The 15,373-nt window shown below is 40.6% G+C and overlaps 1 long non-coding RNA gene across 1 annotated transcript in view; it reads left to right on the forward strand.

Annotated features, from left to right (window-relative positions):
- Positions 1–759: 759 nt before the first annotated feature.
- The window catches only part of LOC123383166, a 30,665-nt gene continuing 16,051 nt past the window's right edge, over positions 760–15,373 (forward strand). The window contains exon 1 of the long non-coding RNA XR_006592619.1: positions 760–853. This is a non-coding gene — a long non-coding RNA (uncharacterized LOC123383166). The remainder of the gene's footprint in view (positions 854–15,373) is intronic.

Below are 15,373 nucleotides of genomic sequence, written 5' to 3' on the forward strand. Positions count from 1 at the left end.
TGATGGTGGCTGGGTGGGGGTGGGGTGTGCACTGATTGGGGCGGATGGCATGCGTGGCCTCCCACTAGATGAGTGTCTAGAGAGAGGAGCTGATGGGATGGGCAGCTGTGTCTTCTGATGTTGAGTTGACAACAACTATGGCCCAGTATGAATATAGGCACACCGTGACGGTATTGCGCGCTTGGTTCCAGACCATCACAATAAAGCGAATATCGCAATGAAACAAGTCAAATACATTTTTTTTTTGGTTTCCTCATGCATATAAAAGTTATGTTTACACAACCCTGTAGTCTATCACATGTGCAATAGCATTATTTCTAAAAAAATAATGTACGTACCTGAATTAAAAATTATTTTATTGCTAGAAGATACTAACCATCTTCTGATCTTTCAGTGGGTCATAATCGCTGATCACAGATCACCATAACAAATGTCGTAATAATAGAAAAGTTTGGAATGCTGCTAGACTTACCAGAATGTGACATAGAGACCTGAAGGGAACAAATACTGTTGAAAAAAATGGTGCCGGGGCGCCTGGGTGGCTCCGTCGGTTGAGCGTCCGACTTCGGCTCAGGTCACGATCTCACGGTCCGTGAGTTCGAGCCCCGCGTCGGGCTCTGGGCTGATGGCTCAGAGCCTGGAGCCTGCTTCCCATTCTGTGTCTCCCTCTCTCTCTGACCCTCCCCGTTCATGCTCTGTCTCTCTCTGTCTCAAAAATAAATAAACGTTAAAAAAAAAATTAAAAAAAAATAAATAAAAAAAAAAATGGTGCCAATAGATTTGCTCGACGCAGGGTTGTCACAAACCTTCGAGTTTTCAAACACGGAATATCTGCAATGCGCAATAAAAGGAGGTATGCCTGTAATACTATCAGGGACTCCAAGCTAGATGGCTGTGGAGATGGTGAGTTCTCCGTGTTGGGCTGTCTCCAGGACAGGATGGACTTAAACAGAGACCCATGGCAGTGGAGCAGCAAAAGCTCAGGCTGTGAAGTTAGCCGTGGCTGTGGATCCCTGCTCTGACGCTTACTAGCTCCTTGACCTTGGTCATATTCATTGTACCTCTCCAGGCCTCTGTCTTCTCGTCTGAAGTGGTCAAATAAATACCTATTTCATAAAATTGCAATTATGCTTAAATGAGATATGATGGGAAGGGTGCTTCTTACAGAATAGGGGTTCCACAAAAAAGAGCTAGGATTATTATTAATTGAGGTATTTCAGGGTCAGTCCTCTATCCTTGCTAAAGCGGGGAAAAGATGAGGGAGGCTGGTTGAATGAATGACTAGATGAGGGTTGACTATAACATTTTAATGGATATAGATTATTTGAATGATACTAACCTCAATTCAAGTTTTATATTAATTTTACCCTGCAGATTCGATGTCTGTATTAAAACCTCGTTCCCTGGCATTTGTATTCCCCATCCATTGTTCTCTAAACCTATAATATCATCATCATTCTTAATTCCTTGGTGACACCTTATGCTAACCCATAGCCTCAAAGTATGTCTGTTGTAATTACTTTCCCAAGATATTTGGTGACAAGTTTGATCTCATTATAAATTACTGAATGGTTGCTGAAACCAATTCTATTGACCTTGATCTTTTGAGAAATTGATATCCTTCTTTGTTTTCTGCTTGACTTCATGGTATTCTAACAATTACTGAGATTTATTAAGGTGTTTCAGAAATTGTTTCTTCTGTGTTGAAAATGTAGTCTCTATGGAAGCTCTTGTTTTGCAAAAGCAAGCTTTTCTTAGAATTGGACAGTTTTGCTTTTAGGAGAAGCCTCCCACCAACAGATTATCTGAGACTTCATACATGCTACAAAATGCTTAGAGAATCAGCCTGTAGGACACATCAGCTTAAAAGGTTTGCACACAGCAAGGTAAAATTTCTGAGCCATGTAGTAGATGACATTCAATATTGGCAGTAGGTTGTTCCTGTTTTTAAAAGGGGAAGATGTGGAAAAGGTCGGAAAAAGAAAAGAAAAATGACAAACACTAGAAATACTCTCACATTTTGGATTGAAGTTAAAAATCTGATAGCGTTGAAAACTGTCAAGGTCACTAGCAAATGGAGTTGGTAGTTGATGTGATGTAACTGATTCATGATTGCTAATGCGAATTTCTTCTGTTTCTGTCTTTCCCTCTTCCTCTTTCCTCCTCTATCCCTCCACTCTTCTGTCTTCCTCCTTTCCTTTCTCTCTCTTTAAGTTTCTAAATTAAACTTTTTTCTTTATATGTATGCATGCATACACAAATGCTTAAGTGAAGAATAATTTTTTAGGGCTATAATTTTTTTTCGCTTCTTTGCCTCTTTCCCCTCCCCTTTCCTCCTCTTCAAATCAAGAAGAACTCACCCCTTACGGATGTGTTTTACTTCATGCTCTATAGTTATAAGCAAACTCTATATATAGATAGACACAGTCATATATGCAAAAGCATACAAACAGAAGGCAGTTTTCCAGTTGTTTTTAAAAATGGCATTATATTATGCATTGTATTATTCCTATTATTCTCCTGCTCTTTTGAAGTTGGCTTGCCTGCCTCTCCCTTCCCCCCTCCCTCCCTTACCCTTCTTCCTTCCTCCCTTCCTTCTTTCTTCCCTTCCTTCCTTCCTTCCTTCCTTGTTCTTTATTTCTTTATTTCAGATTTTGGATTTTCTCACTTGGTTAATAAATTTCTTCTACATCTAGATCGTATATGCAATCTCTTACATTTTCTTCTAACATTTTTATTTATTTTATTTTATTTTACTTATTTATCCAGTTAACTTCCATCTACGCCTGGAGTTTGTTTTGTGTATAGTATAAATAGAGGCCCACCTAACTTTATTTTCACCTTATGGAGCACTGGCTATACCATTATGCTTTTGAAAATAGTCAATTCATTACTCATGAATTTAATGTACCCTTTATCACATATACATTAGGATCTATTTCTGAGTTATCCATTTTATTTCATTGATTTATTCTTTTTAATCTATTTTCGTGTCAATACCATACTGATTTTTATTATATTGGGTTTATAGTATATCTTTCATTGTCATTAGATTTTAAATATTTTTCTTGGCCATTCTGGATATTTATCCTTCCACATAAAATTAAAGATAATCTTACTGAAATAAAAGATTCTTTTGGAATGTTAATCAGAATTACATTGATTTACATTATTCTTTCTGGGAGAATTGACATTTTTTATTGTCTTCTCATCCAAAGAGGGTGCATTTTTGCATTTGTTACTCTTTTGTGTTTTGTCTTTCAGCAATGTTTGCAGTGTCCTTCATATATGTGCTGTGCTTGTATTATGGCTGTTTGATAGTTTTTGTCACTTCTGTGAAAGGAATATTTTTCCATTTGCATTTGTAAGTGCTATGACTACTGCAGAGAGAAGCGATTGATTTCAGAGTATTTACCTTGTACTCAGCAGATGGATTATTTCAGTGACTATTATTGATCATACTTACCATTTATTCAACAACTATTTATTGAGCGCTCTTTCAGCACTAGGGATATAGCACTTGACAAAACATGCAAAATCTCTCCCCTAATGGAATTTGCATTCTCACGCTTACAGTGACAAAAGGGGAAAATACGGTCCTCACCACTGAGAGTGAGCGGCATGGTAGTTGGAAGGAACAAACTTCACGCATTTACATGACTTCGTGGTGTCTTGCAGGGCGTGGCAAAGTGACAGTCAACCAAGATAGTGATTCTTCTTCTCAGTCAGAGGTTTCCACAATCTCTCAGCCCCCAAATCTATTTCCCTACATCCGTTCTTTTCTGCCTCCCATGCTTTCAGCATTTATGTGCTCTGAGACAGATCTTTTAATTTATGAAGATGGAATGCATCAAAAATCTGTGTTGTCATTTGAAACTGAAGAGAAGAGGTAATAGGCAACGGTACTGTTATTTAACAAGCCTTTCTAAAAACCAATTAATTAGTTACTATGTCACCTTCAGCTTCTTTATCCACATATCTGCAGACTTTTCATGGATTTTCATCACAAAACAGTGGTGAGTGCTTTGTTAAGTTGTAAATAGATTATCGTCACTAGTTGAGTTATGTCAAAAGACATGATGTGGTCTGATGTCGTTCAGGCTCTTACAAATGTGCACTGATTACTTGGCTACATATCCTCCTTTCTGAGATAGACAGAATTAATTTCTTTGTTGTGTTTTCAAATACTTTTTGAGATACCCACATACAAGTCACTTTAGTGATTAACAATTGACTCTGTCTCTTCTGGAATTTGACTCACATCATTTCTATAGCTCTGGAATAATTCCTTTGATGACTATAATAAATCAAAGATATCTTTTCCAATAATTTGCTGCCTCATAATGCTGATAAGATTGTTAATCTTTATTATTGCCCGTCTAGACTCTTGCATCTAGGGGTTGATTATGACAAACTTGAATTGTACATTAATCCCTCTCCAGTTTGTGTTCAAGCGTATTAACTGAAATTTATAAACCAATTTCTGTTTATAGGCTCCTAGAACAAGAACATTACACTGGACTGTTTCAGAGGCTCTCTGTACATGGTAATTGGTGACCAATAAAAGATTCTATAAGTAATTTAGCTATTAAGGTTTTTTTTTTTTTTTTTTTTTTTTTGGCGGGGGGCAAGGTAGACTAATGATGAGCTATGTGGAAGACAGAAGTGTACTGAGTGCCTGATAATCATGCTTACTGTGAGTGAGAGGCACTGAAAGATTAGAATCATGGCAGTGTGCCCTGATTTCTACCTTCTTCATGTTGCAAAGAACCATGTATTCTCTCTGCATTATATTAATTCAATTGCGTAGTATTTCTCTTGTTACCGTTGGTATCTCCTAGCTAGACATTATGTTTCTTGAAAATAGGGATTCTGTCTTATCCATTTTTTAAAAAGTTTAAAAAAATTATTTAGTTTTAAGAGTGAGAGAGAATGCAAGCAGGGGAGGGGCAGAGAGAGAGAATCTCCAGGGGGCTCTGTGCTGTCAGTGCAAAGCCCAGTTCAGGGCTCGAGGTCACAAACTGAGAGATCATGACCTGAGCCGAAGTCAAGAGCTGGCCGCTCAACCCGCTGAGCCACTCAGGTGCCCCTATTTATCCATTTTTGACTAATCTTCATCACCTAGTACAGTGATCCATGCAAGCACATATCTGACAATGAATGTTACTGGCTTACAGGTTGGGAGAGTTAAGTCTGGCCAGGCTGTTCTGAGTGGGGTTATGTAGTCACCGGAGCATGCCACATCAATAAGATAAAACCTCTCATGCTGGCTTTCCACCACAAAACATACTAATACAGACATAAGCACTTAAGGCTAAACATCTGAGTCAAATCCTTGGAAAAACCAGAGTGTATGAAACAACTCTTGGTGAGTCAGTGTTAACACAGGGGTAGCAAATTACCTCTTTTAGGGCATAATCGGAGGGGGGGGGGGCAACTGGCTGTCCAGATGATACCCCCTTCTGTTTTGGAATGCCGAGACATATGGAGAGTGATCAGGATCAGAATTTCCCTCTTAACTCAGTCACTGGGAGGAATATTCTTGGGCTGAGAACTTTGCTGTTTAAGGAAGTTGTTTCAAGGTGTAGGTTAATTCAGTGGACGTTTTTCATTTTCCCCATGTTTTAGTGTGAATTCCTTATGTTCTTGGCTATTTTGAAAATACCAAAAAATATTTTGCCTTTCAAGAGGCAAAACTCATAGTATAAGGAGGAGTAGTTGCAAAGAAACTCTCCCTAAATGTTTCCACGGGAAGGAGAGAAAGTGAGCGATTGATTTGCACTTTTGGTAAAAGTGGACTGAAAATTCAGGCTTACATTCCAAACAAGACTGTACATTCTCCTTGAGTCTATTGTATGTTGCTATTTAGGACAGAAACGATAGTAATTTCTACCATTAAACATATGCTTACTATGTGTCAGACACTTTACATACATCCACAGTCAATCCTCACGACAAGTCTGAGAGGTAAGTATAATTATCCCCATTTTTCAGATAAGGAAATAAGGTATAGAGCATATAGAGCAGTTGGGCTATTTACCAAAATTCACTTCACTAATAAGGAGTAGTATCTTGTGTGGCCTGCATCGATGGCAATAGAACTGAAAAGCCCACGGATTGTTAAACTCTAAGTATGCTAAGAAAACAGCATGAAGTAGCCTCAGCAAAGACTATTCCTTATCGTTTTGGGGTTGTATTCACAGGCAGGGACCTTGCTCTATACAGTAATTAATAAATCATTATAGAACATGTTCAAGTGAAGAATTTCTTTAGGCATGTTAATATTATGAATGTGCATTTATAAATTCTCTATGTGCACTTACTTTATGGCAATACATTTAAATTTGCGGCAAAATACACATATTGGTAGAGTTCAAATTGTTTTATGTCTATATAGATTGCATTTTAAAATTATAGTAGAGAACCACATTTGGCCACCAGATGGCAGCAATGGAGGATTTTGAAAGCCTTTCACCTAGACTCTTTGCAGAGATTATATACTTAAATTTTATTAATTCAGCTTGTACCTTACTGAAATATACCTTTACATTATCTGGGAAGAAATGTATATTTCATTTTGGCACAAGGAAAATGAGCTTAAACTCTGAATTATTGGAAGCCTGGATTCATGAGGTTTTAATATATAGATATGTTTACAATAATTAACAGGATAAATTCTTTTCTAAGGAATCTAGTGCATTAATTACAGAATGTAAATGTGTAGTGTCAGCTACAGATTTTTTTATCTTGAAGTAGAACAGACAAAGGCTGTTATTTGGTTGCATTGTGTTAGCAGTAGCTTTAAGGGAGACTATGGACTTCACTGTAGTAACGCTACATTTTAATAACAGTGTATGATTTAGACTGTTCTCTCTCAGTCTGAATTAGAGTTTATTTTGTTATATATTTCAACCCCAAACTCAACTACGGCAATAGTACAAGTAGTGATGATAATGGTGATAACAATAGATCACATTAAAGGAGTTCTGAATAATGGACCAAGCATTTTCCTATATTCGATCTCATTTTGTGATTAATAGCCGGTAGGCTGATTTACATATAAATTCAGAATGATGTCACAATATTAGTTCAGGGAATACTTTCCCAACTCTTTCTTACTCTCCTAGATGATTATTTGGGGAAAATGCCGTTGCATTCAATTAAGAAGTTGCTGATTTATGAAGGACAGCATTTTATTATTACTAAACCTGACAGGACAGCCGACAAGATGATGGATTGAGATAATTGTCTCAAGGGGGCTCTTGAATCACAAAGCTGTCCAGTGAGGAGCCAGAATGGGTCCTAAACCAAGATCCATAGGCCAGTGTTTCACCCTAGAGTTGCCACATGCCTATTTCCTTGCCTTTTAAACAAGGGTGTTGGGCTAATAAACTTCCTTTCTGTTTTCAAAAAGCCATGACCTTGCAGTATGACCCTCCTGACAAACAAACAGCTCAGTTTGAAGAACATGTGGGAGAATAGATGCATAATTGCACGGTAGATCACGTTTGTCCCAAACTCTTAGCAGACTGATTCCTGAGGGAATCCTTTTGGTAGGAGTTAACATGTCCCTCAAGTGTAACCATTAGTGAGGTTTTGTAAAATGACAGACAGCATTCTTGGATTATATTCAATTTAAAGTTACAATTAAAAAAAAATTAAAAATCACTTAACTCCACATCTAGTGTCAAACCCAGGACTTAACAGGTTTCCAACACATCTGAGAATTCATTAGCGTTCTTTTTCCTTTGTTCTTTGACTTCTCTTGACTTCACGCTCGGTGTACTGATTCTTTCTCAGCCAAGTAAGAAGATCTAAAACTATCTGTCTGCAATACTTGGTTTTTAATGCAGAACAATTCCTCTCCCCAGGCTAATGTTAATTATACTGTCAGGATGCAGTGGTAGAGTTAGCTCAGTTAAAAAGAAAGAAAGAAAGAAAACGCTATCGGTTACTTGAGGCAAAGTTCTGAGGTTGAGAACACAGCAGAACAAGCACTCGGTGGACAGGGAATTAAATTTCCATGCGACCCTCTGTGTGGATGTGTAGATGTGCAGTGGTCGGTGATTTAGTGAGTTAAGGGTAATAATTCTTTATTTGCTTGGCTCCATATCTAAGGCTCTTCAACTGCTTTTGATCTCAGAAAAGGTCCCTGTTTGTCCTTAGAGGATAGATAGGGCAGACTTTCCCTTCACTCTCTGTTTGGGGCTCCTATATGCTGTGTCCTGGGAAAATCATCAGTTCTCCTTCTCTAAAACCCTGTTGCTAATCAGGACATCTTTCTTGTTCCCACTGCTGTGGGGTCCCCACACCACTTACAGTTAGGCCACGTCCTGGCTGAGTTGTTTTGGGCAACTTCCTTAGGCTCTCTGAACCTGTTTCACCACCAGTAACATCAAGGTGATAACACCTACTTAAGATCTTGTATGCAAATGTATGCAAAGAGCCCTCGTGTATTGCCTGGGATGTTTCTAAACCCCTTTCCTCCTTTCTGTTCTTTTAAATCTCTCCTCAAATTCTTCCAAGACTGATAGCAATCAACCTTTTGCAGACTGATGGTCCCAATGCCTCCTTCCTGTGTTGTGTTTTCTCTGCATATTGTTTTCTTTTTAAAGTTTATTTCTTTGTTTTGAGAGAGAGACAGAGAGACAGAGGGGGAGAGAGAGAGAGAGAGAGAGAGAGAGAGAGAGAGTGTGTGCGGGAGGGGCCGAGAGAGAAGGAAAGAGAGAGAATCCCAAGCAGGCTCCCAGCTGTCAACGTGGAGCTCATGTGGGGCTGCAAAGCACCAACCAAACTGTGAGATCGTGATTTGAGCCGAAATCGAGTTGGACGCTCAACCAACTGAGCCACGTGGGCACCTCTGCATATTTAAAAAAAATGTTTTTATTGAAGCATAACTGATACATAAAATTAGATTCAGGCACGCATATTGTCTTATTATAATGTTGCTGAGACTTTGGACTTAGTGGATTTGTAAAACTTAAAAGAAAAATTTTGAGGACTTCAATAAGGTTGCAAACATTTTATTTAGCCAAGTATGTTTTTAAAAAATCCACCATCGACTGTCACCATTGTTTCACAAAGGATGATATTTTAATACCCCAAAAGTAGGGAGAATGTGATTTTGAAATAAAGGACAGTCTGTAAAAGTAATACTTAGTATGACAGGAATGGAAGTAAAGTACCATCATGGTTCTCTGAAGGACCCTGTGTCATAGGTAGTAAAGCGACCTTGTGTCTCCTGCGTTGGGGGAGACTGGCAAAGCGTCTCTCCCCAAAAACACAAATATACACCCACAGGCCAGAGGAGCTCGTGAGGGTGTGGGGAGGTATATTGGAAAGGTTAATGGGCCACTGGCAAGAAGAAAGTCGACAGGGTGAAGGAAAAGCAGAGATAAGGAAGTGGGTTGAGCTTAAGAGGCCATGAGGCAGGGGCACCTGGATGGCTCGATGGGTTGAGGAGCCTACTCTTGACCTCAGCTTCAGGTCTTGATCTTAGGGTCATGAGTTCAAGCCTTGCATTGGGCTCCACACTGGGAGTGAACCCTACTTAAAAAAAAAAAAAAAGGCTGTGGGGTAGAAAGATAAGGGAAGGGGAAAGAGGACCTTCCAAAGTTTTGTACTTTTTCCCCCAGACACTGAAATAAAAAAAGTAAGTTATTTTTCAACTGATTAGAATAATGAGCTCATTATTTTTAAAGAATCTTTGAGTAGAAGCAAGTTTCCTCGCTTTGTGCAATTCACTTTCATCTGATATAAGTTATTGCTGTATATTGGGGCTCTTCTCCTTTGCCATGGATGGATCTGGGCACCAGTGTGCAGGAAACCTGCCTGGTAGCCTGGTTACTGTAGGGGACACAGATGTCAGCCCCTCCCCTCAAGCCCCAGCTCTCACCTGCTCTCCTTACTTTCCCAGGCAGACTCTTGGGTGGCTCTCTCGTTCTTGGTGGCTCTTAAGTGACTCTATTGTTGCCACCAGTGCCACTCTTGCGTCTACAGATTTGTGGCCCCACCTAGGTCCAGATGGGGACAGGCTCTGCTTCACTTTTCAGATTTTTCAGATTTTTTTTTTTGAGATGTAATTGACATAAGGCATTATATTAGCTTCAGATATACAACATAATGATATATGTATGTATTATGAAATGATCACCACAATAAGCCTACTTAACTTCCATCACCATATATAGTTACAATTTTGTTTCTTGTGATGAGAACGTTTACTCTTTTAGGGGCACCTGAGTGGTTCAGTCCGTTAAACCTCCTATTCTTGATTTTGGCTCAGGTCATGATCTCACTCCACCGTGAGATCAAGCCCCGCATTGGGCTCTATCTGACAGTGTGGAGCCTGCTTGGGATTCTCTCTCTCCCTCGCTTTCTCTCTCTGCCCCTCCCCTGTTCACTCTCTCTCAAAATAAGTAAACATTAAAAAAAAAAAAAAGATTTACTCCTTTAGCAACTTTCCAATGTAATAAGTGTTGTTAACTTATAGTCACCATGGTGTACATTGCATTCCTAGGCTTTATTTACTTCGTTATAACTGCAACTTTGTACCTTTGACCACCTTCCTCCACACAAGTTTTGTGTTCGGTTCTACAAAGGGCTGCTGGTTTTTGAGGTTTTAAGTCTCCAGAGGGTGGTCCAGGGTGCACTTGCAAAATGCCACTTGGAGGTTCTTCTTGGTGTTCCTAGATACTGGGGGACAGAGTAGAAGCTAACTCACTCCTAATGCTTGTCAGCCTACCCTTCCTTCTCATCTGCTGTAAACTATTCAAATATTTGGTCACTTAGTTGAGGTTTTCTCCGAAATAGGCTCTGGGTAGAGATTTGGGGTACAAGTGTCCTGGGGAGAACGCTCAGGATCAACCTCTGTGGCGGAGTGAGGGCAGCAGGCCTGACCACGGGGCATGAAGTATGGTGCGGTCCCAGCCCGGGCTCCCATTACTGGGGGTCGGCACAGGGATGGCTCTTTGGCCTTTATAACCACCAGTCAGTCATTGCGAGCAGACTGCTGAGGGAGGGTGTGACGCAGGGTTCTCTTTGACTAAGGGCCATTTGGGGGGTTGTGATGGAGCTGAGTGCTAGTTGCCACCCAAGCTCTCAGCAATGGCATGGAAGTATTTCAGTCCTGAAGAGGGCGTCTGGCCAGCACACCCCGCAGCACCCACTATAGCGGGAATCTACCCCTCCTTCCTTTCAGGGCTTTAGGGCAATTAGGATCGCTTAAGTTCCCAGAATTGACCACAGATCCCAAAGTCCTTGTCACTAGTTTTGTTTTTGTTTTTGTTTTTGTTTTTCCATAAGGAAGCACAGTTGGACTTAGGCAAAAAGGATTTTAGGAAATCTCAGAAGAACTCTTGAGAGGTTCTTGGGTGGGTTTACCATCCATCAGTCCATTTTAATACTATCAGGACCTCCACAGGAGGTGTGATATGCCTGTAGCTTGTCATTATAGACCGTCTTTTGTGTGTTTATAGATAAAAAGACTGAGGTCCAGTATCGTTAAACAACTTGCCCAAAGTTGCAGAACTATGTTAGAATCAGAATAATAACTTGGGGCACCTGGGTGGCGCAGTCGGTTAAGCGTCCGACTTCAGCCAGGTCACGATCTCGCGGTCCGGGAGTTCGAGCCCCGCGTCGGGCTCTGGGCTGATGGCTCAGAGCCTGGAGCCTGTTTCCGATTCTGTGTCTCCCTCTCTCTCTGCCCCTCCCCCGTTCATGCTCTGTCTTTCTCTGTCCCAAAAATAAATAAAAACGTTGAAAAAAAATTAAAAAAAAAAAAAAGAAATGCGAAGTAATTGTGCAGAGTCACACATTAACTAGGGGAAGACACAAGGATTCAAATCCAGGCAGTTGGACTCCAGAGCTTGTCTGAACCTAAGAGGGCCCCTACTCCCTTCAAAGGTGGGAATATTGCACTTCAAAGAGGGGAGACAATCTATCAGTATTTCACTCCCTTCTCTTCCTTTTTTTAAAAAAGTTGTGGTAAATTACATATAAGATAGATTTGCCATTTCAAAGGGTACAATTCAGTGGCAGTAAGTACGTTCACAATATTGTGCTACCACTGTAAAGTTCGAAAACTTTCTCATCGCCCCAAGCAGAAACTCTTTACCCGTTAAGCAGTCACTCCCCACCCTCAACCCGGCTCTGGCAACCGCACATCTGCTTTCTGTCTCTACAGATCTGTCTGTTTGGAGATTTCACATAAATAGAACCATACATGTTTTTTTGTGCCTGGCTTCTTCCACTTAGTGCAATGTTTTCCAGTTTCATCCAAGTTGGAGCATGCACAAGTTATTTCATTACTTTTCATGGCTGAACACTATTCCGTGGTATGGATAGCCCACACATTGTTTGGTCATTTATTAGATGGTGGGCCTTTGGGTCGTTTCCCCTTTTTGGCTATTATAAGCAATGCTGCTAGGAACATTTATGTAAGCCAGACACGGAAGGTCACATATTGGATGTGATTTCATGTATATGAAATATCCAGAATAGGCAAAAGCCACAGATTCAGAAAGCGGATCAGTGCTGTCAGGGGCTGAGGGGAAGGGAGAATGGGGAGCGCCTGCTGGATGGATATGGGGTTTCTTTTTGGGATAATGAAAATGATCTGGAATTAGAAAGCGGTGATGGTAGCACAACATGGTAAATATACTGAAAGCCATTGTCTCGGGCAGTTTTAAATGGTTAAAAATGTTGCATGAAAAAGAAAACGGAAAGAGGGAACAGGGAAAATCAACTGAGAAATGGTCGCTGCCCGCCTGAAACAGAAACCGCCCCCCTCCAATAATTCGACGTCTTCTGTGACCCTTTAGCCAGTTCCTTTCCCCATGTCCCCGACATAGTGACTACAGCTGTGCACGTAGCCGCCCAAGTCGGAAAACCCACGTCATCCTCGATCTGTCCTGCTTTCTCATCTCTGATCGCTGACAATCAAGAGGCGGTATGTATGTGATCATCTTCAATGCATCTCAATCCTTTCTTTCCGACGATTGCGTTACTGTGAGTGCTATTAGTGATATATAACCGTTTATCGACCATCTCCTACGAACCAGTATGCCAAGGGCTTTAATTCAGACCACTTTTGTTTTCCACATAGATTTTTGTGTTTGTCTCCTAACTGCAACAGATCTTCATTTTCACCTTCTTTCTATTCTATTCTATTCTATTCTATTCTATTCTATTCTATTCTATTCTATTCTTTCTATTCTATTCTATTCTTACTTGCAAAATGATATTTGTAAATCACTAGTCCACTTAGGTGACTCCTTAGAATCTTAGATCTTAGAATCTTAGATCACAACCTGAACTGAAATCAAGAGTCAGATGCTTAACCAACTGAGCCACCCAGGCACCCCAAGAGTTTATAAAAAAAAAATGACGGCAGAGTCCTTGCTCAGTGATTATGGTCAGGCCTTTTTTATAGCCTATCTTTAGTTTTTCAAAAAAAAAAATTTCGAAAATACTGCCTCTTCCCCCTCCTCCTCCTCATCGTCCTCACTAATAACCCCACATTGCAGATCTCTATTATTTCCCCTTCACTGAAAGTAAGTCGGTCTGAAGGCATCCATTTCATGGACAATTATTACATATTATACTGATGCAGAGCACATTTAATGACAAGAAATAAAAAGGATTGACTGTTACTGCAGACTTGTCACATTTGATAGTCTAGAGAATTTTATTTCCCTGTTGTGTAGAAAAGACAGAGTAACATCTGAAACGTGAGCCACCACATTCATTATACATCCAATCCTTCCATCCATTAGCTTCCCCAGTTGAGTTTTGAGGGCACATCAAGGTAGAGAAGAGGTCTTTCCAGAAACAAAGGCAGCCCACGACTGTTTATTTTTACTCTGGCCCTGGAAATAACAAATGCTCTAATTGTTACAGATACTTAGGGAAATTTTCTGGCTGGAAGAAGGAAACATAGTGAAGGTTCATGCCTGCGTATCTCCACAGGCCATCAGATGGAAGGCGAGATAAGACGTTGACAGTTTGCTGCTCATGGCTTCCTGTAGCCCAAGGAAGCAGAAGAGCTTTGATCTCATTAAAACGACAGGTTCTGCCTCATGGAGGGAGGCCACACTTGCCTAGATTATTACTGGTACTTTGCTTGTCCCGGTAACCTTTGAACACTGCAGTCGGAAGTGCCGGCCCACTTTCCAGTAAGGAAAGAGGAGTCTAGCGGGCGGGGCTGGCCAATGGCTACAGCTCCCGAGACTGAGAATTCTTGGGTCATTTCCTGAGGAGCAGTCTGGGATAGTGCAAAGATTCCAGACTTCAGAACCTACCAGACCCCGCCTTGCATTGCCAGCTTTCTCAGCTCTTTGTTGTGTCATAGTTACTAGAAATCTCTGAGTCCCAGTTTCATCACCTGTAAAATGGGCTCAATAACTCTGCCTTGCAGCTTTATTGGGAGGAATCAGTAATAATAAAAACCAGCTAACGCATACCGAGATCTTGCTCTGGGATAGCTCTGCGCTGGTCTGTTATAAACCCAGCTGACATACACAAATGCACCAGCATGCCAATCTCCCGGCGAACTATGACCCTTGTTATTTTCATGCCACAAGTGGAAAGACAGGTTTAGAGGGGTTGAGTAATTCACTTTACAGCAGTTATAAGGGCCAGAGCCCAGGGGAACCCAGACTGTCCCAAAGTTGTGGCCATGACGTTGACGCAAGCTTTCCTCAAGTTTAGGGACTGTCTAACCCCTTTCACGGTCAGAGGTGGGAGAGGGGATTCTCGGATCCCTATTGCAGATGTAAATTATTTTTATTGAGTGTTACTCAATTTCCATAAGCTTAAAAGTAGGTGTATGTCTGATAATATATAACATTGTGGCTTTGCTCTTTCTGGGGTGAATATGGGCTGATTACAAAAGGTGTGAGAGCTTTTGAAATCAGTGTAACTCTTCTACAGCCTGTCCTGCGATAGTTCAATCCTGCCAGTTTCTCCAGATGAACTGCCAGAAAGCCTTTTGTCTTCTAGCTTTTGATGTCTTTGGTCTTCATTTGGCTGAAAAGCAGGATTTCCATATTAAGTTCGCTTCTGTTGATTTTGCATTAGCCTTTGATGTGGAGCAACTTGGTGCCGACATTCATAAAAACATGCCAAGATAGGCACATTACCAGTGTGCTCAAATTTTAGTAATGGACAACTTTTTAAAAGAAAAACGGCGTTTCTTGGCCCTGTTAGGTTATAAGTTTGTTGTTCATATGATTCAAAATATTCTTTTGTTACCTTTTGAAAAACTCTTAATTTAATGGAGGTACAACATTGAAATATTTTGCCAGGAATCCTCATACTATCAAGAATACAGCTAAGCAAGGATGTGGGGGAAAGGGAGTCTTTGCGCGCTGTT

The sequence above is a fragment of the Felis catus genome, chromosome F2, assembly GCF_018350175.1.
Source record: "Felis catus isolate Fca126 chromosome F2, F.catus_Fca126_mat1.0, whole genome shotgun sequence".
Lineage (NCBI taxonomy): Eukaryota > Metazoa > Chordata > Mammalia > Carnivora > Felidae > Felis > Felis catus.